The 21,447-nt window shown below is 53.4% G+C and overlaps 1 long non-coding RNA gene across 1 annotated transcript in view; it reads left to right on the forward strand.

The window, feature by feature from the left end:
• Positions 1-7,697: 7,697 nt before the first annotated feature.
• Positions 7,698-21,447, forward strand: part of LOC142905951 (uncharacterized) — a 39,158-nt gene continuing 25,408 nt past the window's right edge. The window contains exon 1 of the long non-coding RNA XR_012929976.1: positions 7,698-7,977. This is a non-coding gene — a long non-coding RNA (uncharacterized LOC142905951). The remainder of the gene's footprint in view (positions 7,978-21,447) is intronic.

Genomic DNA, 21,447 nt, shown 5'->3' on the forward strand with positions numbered 1-21,447 from the left:
AGAGGGGAGCAGATGGTCAGACCCTACACAGCCTGACGACTCAAGTGCTGTGTCACGGTCAGACCTGGGCCGTTCCGGGGCCAGGAGAGCCTGGGTTCTCAGCGGCCGTGGGAACGAGGCTGGGAGCATTACCTGACGCAGAGTGTCCTCATTCTCAGCTTGGGACGTGGTCAGCTGATCCTGCAGCGCCGACAGTCCCTGTTGGGGGGTGGAGAGCTCCGGCTGGGCACTGGCGCGCTCCGCCTCACTCGCTGCGAGCTCCTCCTTGCTCGCCTTGAGCTCCTCCCTCAGCCGAGTGATTGTGTCCTCGTCCTCCTGAGCCTTAATACAGGCAACGTTCGTTTTACCATCGTAATCATCACCATCATCATCATGAACAGCCATGATCCATCCACCGCTGAATGTGTTTTTGTGATACTGCTGGATGAAAGTTTCCCTGAGCCATACCGGTCATGGGAATTAATTGATCATACTTCATCACACTGGTCAGCACGAAGTGGTACACCCAAGACTGGGTCAGATTTCACTGGCCACCAATGCTAGCCATGGTTGGTAATCAAACTCGGACAGCTTGGTTCAGAGTGCAGAAGGCTCATCACAGTAAATTAATACGTTGTATATCATCATAAATATTTTGCCGCACAAGGGTCTCCTCCTCTTGTGAACGCTGCCACAAATGTCTTAAAACTCAAACTTTAATTATCTTTATTTTACCAGCTAAGGCCTACTGAACTATATAGCTCTTTTTCAGAAGCGACCTGCCCACAAATGAAAGTTCAACGAAGTGGCTTATCATGTGGAAATGTATTGCAGCTATAGAATCTAAACGCACGTTTCTAAATGTGGAGGAAGAACCGGAGGACCCGGAAAAAATCCACGTGACCACAGGGAGAACATGCAAACTCCAAATATACAGGTGTCGGGGTTGGGATCAAACCCACAACCTCCTGCATACAGGCGAGGTAGTTAACATCTCGCCACCGTGGCGCCCCTCTTCAGTGCCAATCGCGGCTTCACCACGCGTGCCCTTGCGAGCCGATACCTTCTTGGAGTTGCGCTCGAACTGCTTAAAAGCATCGGTGAGGGTGAGCCGGACCTCCTCCAGCCCTGTCGCCAGCTCGCAGGCCTCTTTCCGATGCGCGTCCTGCTGCTGCGCCTTCTCCATCCCAAGTGCCTGGACGTGCCCCTCCGACTCCTTCAGCTACAGGCACGCACACGTTCCACAATGCTGGATTCATGTCTGGGGAAGTATACTGAATATGGGGTGCAGAATGTGGAAATCTTTTCTGGGTTGGAAAAGACCCAGCTGTAATTAAGCCCGGCTTGCAAACAGATAAATAATTACCACTTAAGTCATTTAAACTCTGTGGTGTGCATATAGCTGTGTGTCTGCAAGCCTATATTGTTTCTCTAACAAATGCAAGCCAATCACATTTTAGAAAAAGTCCTGTAAACTGCAGCTGACTTTATAATTAAATTGTATTTATTCTAACTGAAAGTATTAAAATGTGAGAAAATACATTCGCAACTCTGAATCATGACAAATTATGAGAGGTAGTGAATTAGTTAAAGGCCTAGTCAGGAATTGCCTTGTCTAGTGTAATTACCTCATCCAACATTCACATATCTGCAGACAAAATTAAGAGCCATGAGGGGAGGACCGATCCTGTGGTCACAATTATACCTTTTGCCATATAGAAATGCATTATCATACTACATTCGAAAAAAACATTCTGGCTGTCTGCCTTCCTGGCTGCATCCATATTACTTATATAACCACTTCAGGTTTCAGCCACCTGTGATTAAGCCAGGTTCACATGTGCAGTGAGTTAATGATGTCAGCCTGATCATCAATGACTTCACAGAAAAGCCCATGAAAACAATGTCGGCTTTACACTAAATCGAGCGAAGTTCCAGCTCTGAAAACCAAAGATCCGACTGTTTTGTTATGAACATTACTCATTACTTTCCATAGCAGGGCAGATATCAAAGTATTTCCTCCTATTGGGTGGGTACCAGAGGGCACTTAAATATTTCTCAGAAGTAGTTATGTGATTTATGCTTCTGCAAACCATTCTCTAACATGAAACTTGAATTTGGAGCTTTCGTGACTGCAGGAATTATTCTTTGGTTTTTATTATTAATTTTATTATTTCTTATTTCTACGTGACTTTACCTAAAAAAACATTCTCGAACATGCGATGGTGCACTGCTCAGGCGATGAGGACAGGCCTCATGCACACACATGGAGGTGGGGGGGCTGTCGCATAAGGCTCTGGTTACCTGGTGCTGCAGCCCGGCGATCTGGCCGTGCATGCACTCCATCTCAGCATCCGTGTGCTGAAGTGTGTGCTGCAGCTGCACCACCTCCTGTGCCCTCGCGGCCTCCTCTGCCCTGGAGACTCCCAGCTCGGCCTTGAGAAAGTCCGTCTGTTGCTCCAGAGAATTGCCTGTCGGAAGGGACACAAAACCATGGCGATGAAGACAGTACAGCCACCAGTGGCAGCAGACAGAGAAGGAGCAGCAGCTCAGGAGGAAGAGTACCAGCAGCGGGAGTAGTCGCAGACAGAATAGGTCTGAGGTCCCTCAGACCTATTCACCAGCTTGCATGCAAACACAGGGTCCAGAATAATAATAATAATATATGCACAGGAAGGGCCTAGTGAGAGAGCAGTTAGTAAACCCAGTGCAGTCCTATGTTAGACAGCGGAAGTGGTCCACGTGGGAAATGAAGTAAAAACGAGGAATTACTCGTTTTAACTCGTAAAAAGAAGTTATTGGTGCACAGTGCTCGACAAAAATTAGTGTTCAATGGGTCCGTGGATTCAGAAAGATTTTGGAGCACAGGCCCCTACCCACCGGTCTCCTCGCAGCAAGCGTTAGCCTCCTGCAGTCGTTGCTGCAGCTCCAGTACTTCATGCCGCAGGTTGTCCACCTCGGTCTGCTGCACCTCTTGGTTGGTAAAGAGGTCGCGCATGTTCGCTCTCAGCTCCGCGGCCTCGGTGCCCAGCCGCTCGGTTTCAGTCCCGCGCTCTCGCGCCTCTTCCCGCGCCGCCACCAGGTCTGCCTCTGAGCGCCGCAGCAGCTCGTCACGCTCCTTCAGCGCCTGCGGGCGGAGACGGGCAGCATCTAAATTACACGTAATTACAACATGTAATTTGAATATATTAATAAATTGTTTAGCATTCATCCAAAATATTGAGAAAATAAGTGGGCTTGGGCAGGACACATTGCTGTTGCAAGAAGGGGGGTGGCTGTTGCGAGAGTGGAGGCCTCACCTTCTGGAGGACCGTGATGTGCACAACGTGAGCGTCGTACTCTGAATCTTCGTGCATATGTGATGCACGATATTCGGCCAGCTCTATGTATGCCAGATGCAGAGTCGCATCGTGCTCACGCCTCAGCTGCTCCTCGCGCTCGCCCCACCGCACTGCCTCCAACTCCACCTGCAGGCTGTTGATGGCCTGCGAGTGTGCCATTAGCTGCTCACGGGCAGAAGGGCACAGTGTCACAGGCACGTGCATGCATAGGTGGGCATCCCTTCATCACAGACACATGCAGCGTGCAGATGAGGACAGGTACAGACATACAGACACGGAGCATGTAGTTGTACAGAGAGATAAGAGACTATAGACATGGGCAGGAGGCACAAGAAAATAAATTACAGATGCAGAGACATACACACAAAGACACAAGCAAGTCATACAAATTTGGACACATTATGGAAAGACAGTGCATGTGGAGAGAGCTGTACATAGCCAAAGGCAGAACATGCAGAGGGAGACAAGATAAGAATGCGGAGACACGGGCATTGAGTACAGAGACGCACATACAGGCGCCTCGCATGCAGACGGACGCACACGTGCAGTGGATGCTTTTCAAGATGAAAATAAGAAATTGAGATTCTATTGTAAACAAATCAAGAACTTCAAAAATATGCAAGGTAAACACCTGTGGTCTTATTGAACATACCACAATCACGTTTAAAATATTTAGAATGATAATAGAAAGTCAAAAAATAGAACCATGATACATTGTATACATCAATCAACGATTGGTAAGCGTGCATACAACATGGCAACGTTCTTCATCATAAGATAATGAAGAAACTCGTTGCACCCAAATGTTCATCTTCAAATTGAGTCAATATTCAAAACAAATAACTCACAACGCCTCCTCACACCATGTCGTTCATGGGAATGTGTTTGACTATACTTCCCCATGCTGGTCAGCACCGTACAGATGTATTAATCAATAAAACATAATACATGCACATTATGTGGGGAGATGCTATGATACAAAAATTTAGTTTGATCTGCTTTTATCTTTTCATTTTCAACATTATTGGGAATAAAACCATGGACCACTCGCTACAGTGAATTTAGCAAAATTTATTACGGAACCAAAATATAATTCGATGGGTTTTTTTGTGCACTCATTTGCAACTAGGCTGAGACCACTATGCTTGAGAATCCGGTTTAATCACTGTGGTTGGGCGGCTGTAATCCACATTCAATCCTGGCATCTCAGCCATGCTGGCACAGCATGTCTGACCCCTGGGGCACCTAGCTACCTCCCAGAATGCACTCATTTAATGTGCCATTTCCTTGACGTCCAGATCGTAACTCTGAATAAAAACTCAACGCATGAATCAATAATGATGCACTTAATAGGGCAGAGCTTCTAAAAGGTGATGTTTCAGGCAATGGCCTTCATCGCATCAGAGAAGTCAAAGCAGTATCCATTGCAGCGTTATTGACGAATATGTTGAGGTTTTGTTATCTCTGCTTGTGTGCCACGCAGCTTCACAACGTGAACACGTTATTTGGGTCTTTCGGTAAGGCCATGTAGATACAAAAATAATAAAAAAATAACAATATCACGACGTTTCGATCGCAACACAAGCAATCGTCATCAAGTGAAGGATATGGCAGGAGAGCTGCCGAGGCAGGAAAAAATATATGGCGGGAGCGCTGCTAAGGCAGGGAGTTAAAAAGGTTTGAGATGGGTGTAGCTCAAGGGTCAGTGGGCAGGGCTTGATGAAATTTGCATGTAAATGTAAGATCGACGAAATCTTGACAAACGAAGTTTCATTTTAGCCGTGCTCCGTGTAACAAGGGGACAGGGGGGTTGGTGGTGGCCACAGTACCTCCTCAGCATGGTTTTTCTTGAGTTGGTGCAGCATCTCATGGAGACTCTTCTCTGTCTGGCGCAGTGCGCCACGCAGGGTGGCGAACTGCGCTCTTGCCCTGCTCAGATTGTCCCGCAGGGTCGACACCTCCCGGGACAGGTGGTGCATTTCTTTCTCCGGCATTTCCAACTGCGACGGGAGCAAGGGCACATGGCACGGGCACGTTAGCGCCTCCCAGCGTAAATCCTGCCTTCAATCGCATTGTGACATGCCATTCGCCATCGGATGGTGGAGACAACACCATGGCACATGGCAAGTGAGGTGCCTAATACACAGGTAAACACACATAGGACAGATGGGCTGACACCCACACACCCAAGCAAAGGCAACACCACGATTCCCCGCACAGCCTAAACAGAGTGGTAGAATGCGCAGCAGCGCTGGCCTAGGAAACGCACCCACACCATCTTCATTTACATTCGCTCAGCCAATGACTTACGTTTATTCGGGACCTCGGGGTCCCGCCATAAGGTTAATTTGATATTCAGTTTTATCACAGTACGCTCTGAGCCACACAGCGCTCGCCAATTTTTAAAAGACAAACTCGTCCGCCGACATGTTTGCTCCTCCTTGGTCTCTCTGCCTTAGCCCCAAAATGTCTGGGAATGTCAACATGCCAGTGATAAGGCCGGTCGAGGTGAGTGAGCATATGGCGGTTACACTGGTGAGTACAGTACATAATACTTCCTGATGCTATTATTAAAAAAAAAATTCGTTTGATGGAATGTTTACCATCTGTTTTATTACTCTTATAAAATAGCGCTGATACTCCAATGAAGCCCTCATTTATTGTTCATAAGAGATAACGCTGTCGAGAAGTCATCCCCATATATAATGGTATAACCCTTTTCGCGCTGATTTCCTGAATGCTCACTTCTCCACATAGGCATCTTGAGCGCTAAGCGAGACTGCCTGTATTCATTTCAGCCTAAGTCGACATAGGGGAGTCCCAACACTGGCTCAGATATCCCTCGCCACTGGTGTTAGCAGGTATTTGTGGTTCATGCGGACTTGCTGCCTTGTAAAAGGTGTCAATCTGGTGTTGGGGCAAAGCTTTTTTTTTATCATTCCATACACGTTTGCATTTTAGCTGGTAAGTGGCAGAGTGGTGGCCTCCACTCCAGCCTAGATTTGTCTGTCCCCTACCTCTCTTACCGAGTACAACGCCTCTGACATCAAAACACAAGGGGCCGTCCTTAAATGACGTCATGCGATTTTGGACCCCTCCCCCTATGTCACACGGTGTCACAAAAAGTCAGACCCCCCCCCCCCCAAAAAAAAAACATGCTTCAAATCGCTTTAGTTCATAGTTCCATTTATTTGGTATAGCCCTGTGAGCCATTCAGCCCTTGAATCGGGTGCAACCGCAACAAACAAAAACAAGAAAACATCTTAAACTATTGCCATTGTAGTTCGTATTAATGTGGTGCTGCACTCTGATGTTGTAGAACATTTATTAAAAAGTCTATTTAATTAAGTAGAACGTGTTGTCTATTTTTATTTAAAATTGCGCATTTTGATGTGACATCACATTTCTCAAACCCCCCCCCCATCACACATCGTCACAAATGTCTGCCAACCCTCCAAGTGCGTCACGTCATTTATGGACGGCCCCCAAGAGGTGGCACTACGCACCTACACTGTTGACACATTCATTGTCTCATGTGTTGCTTTCTCAACTGTGGTCTGTTGAAGAATATCATGTATATTCTTGCCGACGCAGATAAAGAAACACAGGTGCTCAGATCGCTGGCTTTGCCCGAATTACAGGCCAACACGCAGCGATAAGGAGCCCGCAGCGCTGACGTAATCAAATGCAGCGCTGACGTAATCAAATGCAGCGATGACGTCATCAGATGCAGCGATTACGCCATCGACTACAGCGATGACGACATCGATTAGTGATGACGTCATCAATTACAGAGACGTCAATTTCAGTGAAGGCATCGAATACAGTGATGACGTCATCAATGGCAGTGATTACGTCACTGGCTTTACCCAAAAAGGGCGGAGCCAATGGCTCGGGCCTTATTGCGTCACCAAACGTCACGTGACCCCCAGGCACACCAGCTGGGAAATGGCAGTTGACACGAGATGCTATCACCTTGGCAACGCAAACAAGGACCAACTGCCCAGAGAAAGCTTTCTCCGACTAAAATCCTTGATGAAACTCTCAATCTGTGATCTTAAACTATGAACCTCGTTACCCACGCATCAAGCGCTCAATTTAAAGTAAAATTTAAATACTTTAAAAAATAATATTTTTTCTCGATGTGATCACAGTACTCTATTTGTTACTTCGTATAACTCCAACGCAAGAGGTGGCGCCACTCACCTCCACTGTTGACGAATTTGGAGTCTCCAGCGTCGCTTGCATCTGCTGCCGTCTCTTGAAGAACTTCATGGCTCCTGTTGGGGGCGCAAGAGACAAACGCAGCCGCTCAGCTCGCTCGCCCTGCCGGAGTGACGTAACGCCATTGGGGTCGGAGGTGAGAGCGCAGGAAGTGACGCAATTGGCCCCGCCTACCATGGGCGGAGCCAGATCACGTGCCCCCAGGCACCCTATGGGGGCAGAGGAAGCTGCCTCCGTATCAGCCAGGGCTCAAAGTTCTCGACGCGGCTTTTGCGTCTGCGATTTGAAACTCGGAACCTCTTCACCCACGTGTCGAGAGTTCAATGTTTGAATGCAATTTAATCGAGGCCACTGTCTTGGTATGGTACTTTGACTGTTGGTGTTTTGCCATCTTGCCCAAGCTTGGATTTGATGTTGACAAATCTACAAGAAGGTATGAGCTTGCACAGTTTGATTTTACATGACATTTATTCGTGACTTGACTACATTTTCTCAATCCTTACTCGAGTATCTTTAATTGCATTTTGTTGTTGATGCAACTGGCTAACCCGACCCTTCTGGACGTGTGTGAAAGAGAACGTCAAAACTCATGTAAAATACAGATTCTGATTTATCTACACGCACACGCAGAAGGCAAACGCGGGTACCTGGCCTCTATGCAGCAGACACGAGTAATTTATTATCTTTCAGGATGTTATTTAGAACTTTATTGAATGTTATGTCACCAACCAAACATCGAGCATAGCAACAAATATCATGCAACACTCCGGAGACGGACACCTCCCTTACCGACCTCACCTCGTCCTCCTCACCCCTAGCCTCGTCCTCCTCACCCCTAGCCTCGTCCTCCTCACCCCTAGCCTCGTCCTCCTCACCCCTAGCCTCGTCCTCCTCACCCCTAGCCTCGTCCTCCTCACCCCTAGCCTCGTCCTCCTCACCCCTAGCCTCGTCCTCCTCACCCCTAGCCTCGTCCTCCTCACCCCTAGCCTCGTCCTCCTCACCCCTAGCCTCGTCCTCCTCACCCCTAGCCTCGTCCTCCTCACCCCTAGCCTCGTCCTCCTCACCCCTAGCCTCGTCCTCCTCACCCCTAGCCTCGTCCTCCTCACCCCTAGCCTCGTCCTCCTCACCCCTAGCCTCGTCCTCCTCACCCCTAGCCTCGTCCTCCTCACCCCTAGCCTCGTCCTCCTCACCCCTAGCCTCGTCCTCCTCACCCCTAGCCTCGTCCTCCTCACCCCTCGCCCTCCTCACCCCTCGCCCTCCTCACCCCTGGCCCTCCTCACCCCTCGCCCTCCTCACCCCTCGCCCTCCTCACCCCTCGTTCTCCTCACCCCTCATCTTCTCACCTCGTTCTCCTCACCCCTCGCCTCGTCCTCACCCCCGTTCTACTCACCTCGTCCTCACCGCTCGCCTCATCCTCACCCCTCGCCTCATCCTCACCCCTCACCTCGTCCACCTCACCCGTCGTCCTCAACCCTCACCTCGTTCTCACCCTCGCCTCTCGTTCTACTCACCTCGTCCTTACCCCTCACCTCGTTCTCACCTCATCCTCACACGGCTACCTGCACTCTATGTAGTAGACGTGAATAATTGACTATAATTCAGATTGTTATTAATAACTTTATTACATGTTTTGTCACGAATCAAACATCACCTCCTCCTCACCCTTCACCTCGTCCTCACCTCGTCCTCGCATCTCGCCTCGTCCTCCTCACCCCGTTCACCTTCACCCCTCGTTCTCACCCCTCGCCTCGTCCTCCTCACCCTTCACCTCGTCCTTCTCATCCCTCAGCTCGTATTCCTCACCCCTCACCTCGCCCTCACTTCGTCCTCCTCACCCCTCACCTCGTCCTCGCCTCGTCCTCACCCCTTGCCTCGTCATCTTTACCCCTTAGCTCATCCTCCTCACCCTCACCTCGTCCTTCTCTAACCCCTCGCTCTCCTCACCTCGTCCTCACCCATCACCTCGTCCTCCTCACCCATCGCCTCGTTCTCCTCAACCCTCGTTCTCACCCCTCGTTCTCCTCACCCCTCACTTCGTCCTCCTCACCCCTCACCTCGTCCTCGCCTCGTCCTCACCCCTTGCCTCGTCATCTTTACCCCTTAGCTCATCCTCCTCACCCTCACCTCGTCCTTCTCTAACCCCTCGCTCTCCTCACCTCGTCCTCACCCATCACCTCGTCCTCCTCACCCATCGCCTCGTTCTCCTCAACCCTCGTTCTCACCCCTCGTTCTCCTCACCCCTCACTTCGTCCTCCTCACCCCTCACCTCGTCCTCGCCTCGTCCTCCTCACCCCTTGCCTCGTCATCTTTACCCCTCAGCTCATCCTCCTCACCCTCACCTCGTCCTCCTCACCCCTCACCTCGTCCTCCTCAGCTCGTCCTCTCAACCCTCACGTCGTCCGCTTGACCTTTCACCTCGTCCACACCCCTCACCTCATCCTCACCCATCACTTCGTCTTCCTCCCCCCTCACCTCGTCCTCCTCACCCCTCGACTCGTCCTTCTCACCCCTCATCCTCCTCACCCCTCGTCCTCCTCACCCCTCGCCTCATCTTCCTCACCCCTCGCCTCATCTTCCTCACCCCTCGCCTCATCTTCCTCACCCATCGTCCTCCTCACCCCTCGTCCTCCTCACCCCTCGACTCGTCCTCTCACCTCAGCTCGTCCTCCTCACCCGTCGTCGTCCTCACCGCTCACCTCGTCCTTCTCACCCCTCACCTCTCCCTCGCCTCGTCCTCCTCACCCTTAGCTCGTCCTCACTCCTCGTCCTCCCCTCCCCTCGCTGTCCTCACCATTTGCCTTGTCCTCCTCACCCCACACCTCGTTCTTCTTACCCCTCATCTTGTCCTCCTCACCACTCGACTCGTCCTACTCACCCCTCACCTCACCCTCCTCACCCCTCGTCACCCCTCGTCCTCCTCACCCATCGTCCTCCTCACACATCGTCCTCCTCACCGCTCGTTCTCCTCACCCCTCGTTCTCCTCACCCCTCAGCTCGTCTTCCTCACCCCTCACCTCACCTCGTCCACCGCACCCCGCGCCTCGTCATCCTCACGCCTCGCCCACCTCACCCCTCACCTCGTCCTTCTCACCCACACCGCGTTCTTCTTACCCCTCACCTCTTCCTCCTCACCCCTCGACTCGTCCTTCGCACCCCTCACCTCCTTACCTCTCGTTCTCCTCACCCCTCGTCCTCCTCACCCCTCGCTCTCCTCAACCCTCGTCCTCACCTCGTTTTTCTTCTCACCCCCCGTCCTCACCCCTCGCTCTCCTCAGCCCTCGCCTCGTCCTCCTCACCCACACACCTCGTTCTTCTTACGTCTCACCCCCCGTCCTCCTCACTTCTCATCCTCCTCACCCCTCGCTCGTCCACCGCACCCTGCTCCTCATCCTCCTCACCCCTCACCTCGTCCTCCTTACCCCTCACGTCGTCCGCTTGACCCCTCACCTCGTCCTCTTGACCCCTCACCTCATTCTCACCCCTCACCTCATTCTCACCCCTCACCTCGTCCACCTCACTTGTCCTCAACCCTCAACTCGTTCTCACCCCTCACTTCGTCCTCACCCCCACAGCTCGTTCTTCTTACTCCTCACCCCTCACTCTCCTCAGCCCTCGTCCTCCTCACTCTCGTCCTCCTCACCCCTCGTCCTCCTCACCCCTCGTCTTCCTCACCCCTCGTCTTCCTCACCCCTCGTCTTCCTCACCCCTCGTCTTCCTCACCCCTCGTCTTCCTCACCCCTCGTCTTCCTCACCCCTCGTCTTCCTCACCCCTCGTCTTCGGCACCCCTCGTCCTCCTCACCCCTCGTCCTCCTCACCCCTCGTCCTCCTCACCCCTCGCCTCATCTTTCTCACCCATCGTCCTCCTCACTCCTCGTCTGCCTCACGTTTTACCTCGTCCTCCTCACCCCTCGACTCATCCTCACCCCTCACCTCTCGACTCATCCTCACCCCTCACCTCGTCCACCTCACCCGTCGTCCTCAACCCTCACCCCGTTCTCACCCCTCGCCTCTCGTTCTACTCACCTCGTCGTTACCCCACACCTCGTTCTCACCTCATCCTCACACGGCTACCTGCACTCTCTGTAGTAGACGTGAATAATTGACTATAATTCAGATTGTTATTAATAACTTTATTACATGTTTTGTCACGAATCAAACATCACCTCCTCCTCACCCTTCACCTCGTCCTCACCCCGTCCTCGCATCTCGCCTCGTCCTCCTCACCCCGCTCTCCTTCACCCCTCGTTCTCACCCCTCACCTCGTCCTCCTCACCCCTCACCTCGTTCTTCTCATCCCTCAGCTCGTATTCCTCACCCCTCACCTCGCCCTCACTTCGTCCTCCTCACCTCGTCCTCGCCTCGTCCTCACCCCTTGCCTCGTCATCTTTACCCCTTAGCTCATCCTCCTCACCCTCACCTCGTCCTTCTCTAACCCCTCGCTCTCCTCACCTCGTCCTCACCCATCACCTCGTCCTCCTCACCCATCGCCTCGTCCTCCTCAACCCTCGTTCTCACCCCTCGCCTCCTCCTCACCGCTCGCCTCGTCCTCCTCACCCCTCGTTCTCCTCACCCCTCGTTCTCCTCACCCCTCACTTCGTCCTCCTCACCCCTCACCTCGTCCTCCTCACCCCGTCCTCTTCACCCCTCACCTCGTCTTCCTCAGCTCGTCCTCTTCACCTCACCCCTCGCCTCGTCCTCCTCACCCCTCGTTCTCCTCACCCCTCGCCTCGTACTCACCCCTCACTTCATCCTCCTCACCCCTCACTTCGTCCTCCTCACCCCTCACCTCGTCCTCGCCTCGTCCTCACCCCTTGCCTCGTCATCTTTACCCCTCAGCTCATCCTCCTCACCCTCACCTCGTCCTCCTCACCCGTCACCTCGTCCTCACCCCCGTTCTACTCACCTCGTCCTCACCGCTCGCCTCATCCTCACCCCTCGCCTCATCCTCACCCCTCACCTCGTCCACCTCACCCGTCGTCCTCAACCCTCACCTCGTTCTCACCCTCGCCTCTCGTTCTACTCACCTCGTCCTTACCCCTCACCTCGTTCTCACCTCATCCTCACACGGCTACCTGCACTCTATGTAGTAGACGTGAATAATTGACTATAATTCAGATTGTTATTAATAACTTTATTACATGTTTTGTCACGAATCAAACATCACCTCCTCCTCACCCTTCACCTCGTCCTCACCTCGTCCTCGCATCTCGCCTCGTCCTCCTCACCCCGTTCACCTTCACCCCTCGTTCTCACCCCTCGCCTCGTCCTCCTCACCCTTCACCTCGTCCTTCTCATCCCTCAGCTCGTATTCCTCACCCCTCACCTCGCCCTCACTTCGTCCTCCTCACCCCTCACCTCGTCCTCGCCTCGTCCTCACCCCTTGCCTCGTCATCTTTACCCCTTAGCTCATCCTCCTCACCCTCACCTCGTCCTTCTCTAACCCCTCGCTCTCCTCACCTCGTCCTCACCCATCACCTCGTCCTCCTCACCCATCGCCTCGTTCTCCTCAACCCTCGTTCTCACCCCTCGTTCTCCTCACCCCTCACTTCGTCCTCCTCACCCCTCACCTCGTCCTCGCCTCGTCCTCACCCCTTGCCTCGTCATCTTTACCCCTTAGCTCATCCTCCTCACCCTCACCTCGTCCTTCTCTAACCCCTCGCTCTCCTCACCTCGTCCTCACCCATCACCTCGTCCTCCTCACCCATCGCCTCGTTCTCCTCAACCCTCGTTCTCACCCCTCGTTCTCCTCACCCCTCACTTCGTCCTCCTCACCCCTCACCTCGTCCTCGCCTCGTCCTCCTCACCCCTTGCCTCGTCATCTTTACCCCTCAGCTCATCCTCCTCACCCTCACCTCGTCCTCCTCACCCCTCACCTCGTCCTCCTCAGCTCGTCCTCTCAACCCTCACGTCGTCCGCTTGACCTTTCACCTCGTCCACACCCCTCACCTCATCCTCACCCATCACTTCGTCTTCCTCCCCCCTCACCTCGTCCTCCTCACCCCTCGACTCGTCCTTCTCACCCCTCATCCTCCTCACCCCTCGTCCTCCTCACCCCTCGCCTCATCTTCCTCACCCCTCGCCTCATCTTCCTCACCCCTCGCCTCATCTTCCTCACCCATCGTCCTCCTCACCCCTCGTCCTCCTCACCCCTCGACTCGTCCTCTCACCTCAGCTCGTCCTCCTCACCCGTCGTCGTCCTCACCGCTCACCTCGTCCTTCTCACCCCTCACCTCTCCCTCGCCTCGTCCTCCTCACCCTTAGCTCGTCCTCACTCCTCGTCCTCCCCTCCCCTCGCTGTCCTCACCATTTGCCTTGTCCTCCTCACCCCACACCTCGTTCTTCTTACCCCTCATCTTGTCCTCCTCACCACTCGACTCGTCCTACTCACCCCTCACCTCACCCTCCTCACCCCTCGTCACCCCTCGTCCTCCTCACCCATCGTCCTCCTCACACATCGTCCTCCTCACCGCTCGTTCTCCTCACCCCTCGTTCTCCTCACCCCTCAGCTCGTCTTCCTCACCCCTCACCTCACCTCGTCCACCGCACCCCGCGCCTCGTCATCCTCACGCCTCGCCCACCTCACCCCTCACCTCGTCCTTCTCACCCACACCGCGTTCTTCTTACCCCTCACCTCTTCCTCCTCACCCCTCGACTCGTCCTTCGCACCCCTCACCTCCTTACCTCTCGTTCTCCTCACCCCTCGTCCTCCTCACCCCTCGCTCTCCTCAACCCTCGTCCTCACCTCGTTTTTCTTCTCACCCCCCGTCCTCACCCCTCGCTCTCCTCAGCCCTCGCCTCGTCCTCCTCACCCACACACCTCGTTCTTCTTACGTCTCACCCCCCGTCCTCCTCACTTCTCATCCTCCTCACCCCTCGCTCGTCCACCGCACCCTGCTCCTCATCCTCCTCACCCCTCACCTCGTCCTCCTTACCCCTCACGTCGTCCGCTTGACCCCTCACCTCGTCCTCTTGACCCCTCACCTCATTCTCACCCCTCACCTCATTCTCACCCCTCACCTCGTCCACCTCACTTGTCCTCAACCCTCAACTCGTTCTCACCCCTCACTTCGTCCTCACCCCCACAGCTCGTTCTTCTTACTCCTCACCCCTCACTCTCCTCAGCCCTCGTCCTCCTCACTCTCGTCCTCCTCACCCCTCGTCCTCCTCACCCCTCGTCTTCCTCACCCCTCGTCTTCCTCACCCCTCGTCTTCCTCACCCCTCGTCTTCCTCACCCCTCGTCTTCGGCACCCCTCGTCCTCCTCACCCCTCGTCCTCCTCACCCCTCGTCCTCCTCACCCCTCGCCTCATCTTTCTCACCCATCGTCCTCCTCACTCCTCGTCTGCCTCACGTTTTACCTCGTCCTCCTCACCCCTCGACTCATCCTCACCCCTCACCTCTCGACTCATCCTCACCCCTCACCTCGTCCACCTCACCCGTCGTCCTCAACCCTCACCCCGTTCTCACCCCTCGCCTCTCGTTCTACTCACCTCGTCGTTACCCCACACCTCGTTCTCACCTCATCCTCACACGGCTACCTGCACTCTCTGTAGTAGACGTGAATAATTGACTATAATTCAGATTGTTATTAATAACTTTATTACATGTTTTGTCACGAATCAAACATCACCTCCTCCTCACCCTTCACCTCGTCCTCACCCCGTCCTCGCATCTCGCCTCGTCCTCCTCACCCCGCTCTCCTTCACCCCTCGTTCTCACCCCTCACCTCGTCCTCCTCACCCCTCACCTCGTTCTTCTCATCCCTCAGCTCGTATTCCTCACCCCTCACCTCGCCCTCACTTCGTCCTCCTCACCTCGTCCTCGCCTCGTCCTCACCCCTTGCCTCGTCATCTTTACCCCTTAGCTCATCCTCCTCACCCTCACCTCGTCCTTCTCTAACCCCTCGCTCTCCTCACCTCGTCCTCACCCATCACCTCGTCCTCCTCACCCATCGCCTCGTCCTCCTCAACCCTCGTTCTCACCCCTCGCCTCCTCCTCACCGCTCGCCTCGTCCTCCTCACCCCTCGTTCTCCTCACCCCTCGTTCTCCTCACCCCTCACTTCGTCCTCCTCACCCCTCACCTCGTCCTCCTCACCCCGTCCTCTTCACCCCTCACCTCGTCTTCCTCAGCTCGTCCTCTTCACCTCACCCCTCGCCTCGTCCTCCTCACCCCTCGTTCTCCTCACCCCTCGCCTCGTACTCACCCCTCACTTCATCCTCCTCACCCCTCACTTCGTCCTCCTCACCCCTCACCTCGTCCTCGCCTCGTCCTCACCCCTTGCCTCGTCATCTTTACCCCTCAGCTCATCCTCCTCACCCTCACCTCGTCCTCCTCACCCGTCACCTCGTCCTCCTCAGCTCGTCCTCTTCACCCCTCGTCCTCCTCACCTCGTCCTCCTCACCCCTCAGCTCGTCTTCCTCACCTCGTCCTCACCCCTCAGGTCGTCCGCTTGACCTTTCACCTCGTCCACACCCCTCACCTCATCCTCACCCATCACCTCGTCTTCCTCACCCCTCACCTCATCCGCTTTACCCCTCAGCTCGTCCTCCTCACCCCTCGTCCTCCTCACCCCTCAGCTCGTCTTCCTCACCCCTCACCTCGTCCTCCTCACCCCTCGTCCTCCTCACCCCTCGCCTCATCTTCCTCACCCATCGCTCTCCTCACCCCTCGTCCGCCTCACCTTTTACCTCGTCCTCCTCACCCCTCGACTCGTCCTCTCACCTCAGCTCGTCCTCCTCACCCGTCGTCGTCCTCACCGCTCACCTCGTCCTCCTCACCCCTCACCTCTCCCTCGCCTCGTCCTCCTCACCCTTAGCTCGTCCTCACTCCTCGTCCTCCCCTCCCCTTGCTGTTCTCACCATTTGCCTCGTCCTCCTCACCCCACACCTCGTTCTTCTTACCCCTCATCTTGTCCTCCTCACCACTCGACTCGTCCTACTCACCCCTCACCTCACCCTCCTCACCCCTCGTCCTCCTCACACATTGTCCTCCTCACCGCTCGTTCTCCTCACCCCTCGGCTCGTCTTCCTCACCCCTCACCTCACCTCGTCCACCGCACCCCGCGCCTCGTCATCCTCACGCCTCGCCCACCTCACCCCGTCCTTCTCACCCACACCACGTTCTTCTTACCCCTCACCTCTTCCTCCTCACCCCTCGACTCGTCCTCCTCACCCCTCGTCCTCCTCACCCCTCGTGCTCCTCACCCCTCACTCTCCTCACCCCTCGCTCTCCTCACCCCTCGTCCTCACCCCCACACCTCGTTTTTCTTCTCACCCCCCGTCCTCACCCCTCGCTCGTCCACCGCACCCTGCTCCTCACCTCCTCACCCTCCTCACCCCTCGCTGTCCTCACCCCTCGCTCTCCTCACCCCTCGCTCTCACGCCTCGCTCTCCTCAGCCCTCACCTCGTCCTCCTCACCCCTCGTCCTCCTCACCCCACACCTCGTTCTTCTTACTTCTCACCCCCCGTCCTCCTCGCCCCTCGGCCTCCTCACCCCTCGCTCGTCCACCGCACCCTGCTCCTCATTCTCCTCACCCCTCACCTCGTCCTCCTTACCCCTCACGTCGTCCGCTTGACCCCTCACCTCGTCCTCTTGACCCCTCACCTCATTCTCACCCCTCACCTCGTCCACCTCACTTGTCCTAAACCCTCACCTCGTTCTCACCCCTCACCTCGTCCTCACCCCCACAGCTCGTTCTTCTTACTCCTCACCCCTCACTCTCCTCACCCCTCGTCCTCCTCACTCTCGTCCTCCTCACCCCTCGTCCTCCTCACCCCTCACTCTCCTCACCCCTCGTCCTCCTCACTCTCGTCCTCCTCACCCCTCACTCTCCTCACCCCTCGTCCTCCTCACCCCTCGTCCTCCTCACCCCTCGTCCTCCTCACCCCTCGTTCTCTTCATTCCTCGTTCTCCTCACCCCTCTCCTCGTCCTCCTCACACCTCATCTCGTCCTCCTCACACCTCCTGACCTCGTTCTTCTTACCCTTCACCTCGTCCTCCTCACCCCTTGCCTCGTCCTCCTCACCCGCTCCTGACACGGCCAACACACACGCCCATGGCAACCTCACTTAGGGCACGGCACACCGACTTAGCATCACCCTCATTTATACCTCCACGTTTATCGGCCTCGTTCTGTCGTGACGGCCAAGACGCTGGACGTTTGTGATAAAGAACTTCGTAGCTCATCGGATTCCTCCTCCAGTGTACAAATAAATAAATATCACGGCTCTGATCTCTTTGCGGCGCCGCAGTGGCGTTCATCACTCGCCGCCTCCCCATGGCACGACTACGACGCCCTCTGTTGGACGCTGTGTGTCATCAACATTGTTGCCTGTGATTACACTCAACACAACGTTGTTGTTGTAAGTGATTACACTCAACACAACGTCGTTGTTAGTGATTACACTAAACACAACGTCGTTGTGAGTGATTACACTCAACACAATGTCGTTTTGAGTGATTACACTCAACACAACGTTGTTGTTTGTGATTACACTCAACACAACGTCGTTGCGTCTCATCAATATTTTTGTGTGTGATTACACACACAACAACGTTGTGTTTAATCACACAACAATGTTGCGTGTAATCACTCACATATTGAATGATTACACACTCGGCGTGTGTCTGTAGCAGTTGTACGTGTGCTGCTTGTCGTAGATGTTCGCGGTTTGAATCCAGCGGCCGCCCTGTTTAATGCTACAGGCGTGTTCACCGCAAAGACACCATGTGCCGTCTGCTTCAGTGGACGTTGAAGATCCCAGCGTCATGGACCAGATTAACCGAATTAAATACAATTGCCCGCAAATTACCCAGTTGGAATATACTGTGCCTAGTAATCATTGCTGGGAAATGTGGTAGAACCCTCCTGAAAAGAGCCAGTAGGGCTATCCTGGGTAAAACTGACCACCCACCCCCTCGTGTGGCATGCTAGCCTTAATAGGTGCTCGCTAACAGAACTTATTTATCGAACAGACTGTTAAATGAAGGGACTGTGTCTTCATTTGAGTCCGTGACTGTGTAACCTGGTACATAAGGGTGCCGCGGTGGTGGGATGTTAACTCCTTCACCTGGTATGCAAGAGGTCGTGGGTTCGATCCGGACCCTGACGCCTGTATATTTGGAGTTTGCATGTCTCTCTCTCTCCCGTGGTCGCGTGGATTGTTCTCCAGGTCTTCCAGTTTTTCCCTCCATATTTAGAAACATGCGTTCAGAGCAGGAGTCTCAAACTCAACTTACCTGGGGGCCGCTGGAGGTAGAGTCTGGGTGAGGCTGGGCCGCATCAAGTATTCCAAAAAAAGTGCAACTGATCCAATCTTCTCAATCTTTATTAATAACAGTTCAGAACATGAACGGTTCTTCAGAACATAGGCTTCTCTTACCTACTCCATGCTTCCAGAGACCTGGCAGCGTTTGCTCTTCTTACACAGCTGAGCCACATTTGGCTTGAGGGAGGAAGCAATTGAGACCCTCAGTATGGCTTGAAATGCTCATCAGTAAGTTTGGACCTGTACTTTGACTTATTAAAGTTCATGGTGCAAAAGAGCTTTTCACACAGATATGTGCTCCCAAAAAGGCACATGGTCCGCTTGAACATCCTGGAAAGCTCAGGGAAGGTGGGGGTGATATATTTACATGTTTTTATCCCAATACCTGAGTATTTGGGATCTTATTTAGTATGCCCTTTCTATATATTCTGAGAGGTATTTGAAAACTTTATCATTGTTCATGCTTTTTTTGAGCACTTCGTTTTTCTTATCATTATTAAATTCATCAATCGTGTTCTCTCTCAGGTGTTTATACCTTTCACATTCATAAATAAAGTGATCTAGATTTTCTTCTTTTTGTTCACATCCTACATATCCTTCTGCTCTACCGAATCTCTCTGGATGCCATTGAGCTAACTCTGGTGTCCATGTTACTCCACCTGTCTTAATTCTTAACATCAAGTGCATTGTCTCATGTTTTATATCTTTTAATTTCTTGCTCTTTTTGATTAAATTGTTCTTGGTAAATTATTTTCTTTTGCGATTGCACATATCTGTCCTTTTTCCTTTTCTTTGTTTCTCTTGTAATAATAATCTATAACTTCTTTATAATATTCAGGTTCTAACCAACATTTGGCTTTTGTTCTTGCCACCCATCTCATGCTATTTGCTATCCATGTAATTATTTTCCCTTTCCTATTGCAACACTCTGTTGTCTTTATTAGGTCACTGATTACACTTGTTGAGTCCGCCCACTTCCTGAGTCCTCTGTACCTTGCACAGGGTGACAGGATATATTTTCCTTCCACTTGGTGTCACTCCGGAATCACGTTCAAACCAAGTGACTAACGTTGCTAATTCGCGTTGGCTAACTTGTCAACAAACACCGGAAGCTGTCACGAGCCTGAGCTACGGGGAAAAATATAATTAAATAAATAATTGGTGCCAAATAGTGGGCCACAAAATATCGTTCCGCGGGCCACAATTGGCCTGCGGGCCGCGAGTTTGAGACCCCTGGTTTAGAGTATTTTACTGCTATAAATTTCCACAAGATGAGCCACTCCGTTAAAACTAACATTTGTGACCAGATCGCTTCTTAAAAAGAGCTATATGGCTCACTTACCTGGTAAAATAAAAAGTTACATTTCAAATAATCACCACGGTAATGTGTCACCCACACGACCTTGAACTTGAGGCATCGCGCAGAACGCGGCATGCAGTGTGGGGTTAGCTGGGTGGTGCAGGGAGCTGCTACTACTTGCAGAGGGGGGCGGGGCAGGGGGGGACTGAGTCCTCTTGCATAATTGACTTGCGGTTTGACCGATGCATAGACGAAAAGATAGCACGTGAATAAATGAGTGTACGGCTGGACTGCAAATGAATGGACAATATTCTTCATCGCCATTTAAAAAAAAACTTAACATTGTAATCCATCACCCTGTACATCTGCTGAACCAACGTATCCTACAGCAGCATATGAGTGTGTTTTCATACATTGCCTGAGTGTGTGTTTCTTGCGTATGATCGGTATGTGTTTTACGCATGATCCATATTTGATATCACACAAGATATTTGCCTGTTTTTCTAATGATCTGCACGTGTTTCACGCATAATCTCTGGGTTTCACAAATGTTCTGTGTGGGTGGCCGGGTCCACCCTCAGCTGCCTTTTTCTCCCGAGTTGCGATGTGTACACATCGTACCAGATACTAATTTAAGGCTGAACCGACCTCTCGAGATCCAGGACGCAGTGGTGATGGTGGCTGTAAGCGGGACTCGAGCTCGGGTCGCCTCGTCCTCCTCACCCCTCACCTCGTCCTTCTCATCCCTCAGCTCGTATTCCTCACCCCTCACTTCGTCCTCCTCACCCCTCACCTCGTCCTCGCCTCGTCATCTTTACCCCTTGCCTCGTCATCTTTACCCCTTAGCTCATCCTCCTCACCCTCACCTCGTCCTTCTCTAACCCCTCGCTCTCCTCACCTCGTCCTCACCCATCACCTCGTCCTCCTCACCCATCACCTCGTCCTCCTCACCCATTGCCTCGTCCTCCTCAACCCTCGTTCTCACCCCTCGCCTCCTCCTCACCCCTCGCCTCGTCCTCCTCACCCCTCGTGCTCCTCTCCCCTCACCTCGTCCTTCTCATCCCTCAGCTCGTATTCCTCACCCCTCACCTCGCCCTCACTTCGTCCTTCTCACCCCTCACCTCGTCCTCGCCCTCGTCATCTTTACCCCTTAGCTCATCCTCCTCACCCTCATCTCGTCCTTCTCTAACCCCTCGCTCTCCTCACCTCGTCCTCACCCATCACCTCGTCCTCCTCACCCATCGCCTCGTCCTCCTCACCCATCGCCTCGTCCTCCTCAACCCTCGTTCTCACGCCTCGCCTCCTCCTAACCCCTCGCCTCGTCCTCCTCACCC

The sequence above is a fragment of the Petromyzon marinus genome, chromosome 59 (genome assembly GCF_048934315.1).
Source record: "Petromyzon marinus isolate PM22_M1 ecotype Great Lakes invasive population chromosome 59, UKy_Petmar_22M1.pri1.0, whole genome shotgun sequence".
NCBI lineage: Eukaryota > Metazoa > Chordata > Hyperoartia > Petromyzontiformes > Petromyzontidae > Petromyzon > Petromyzon marinus.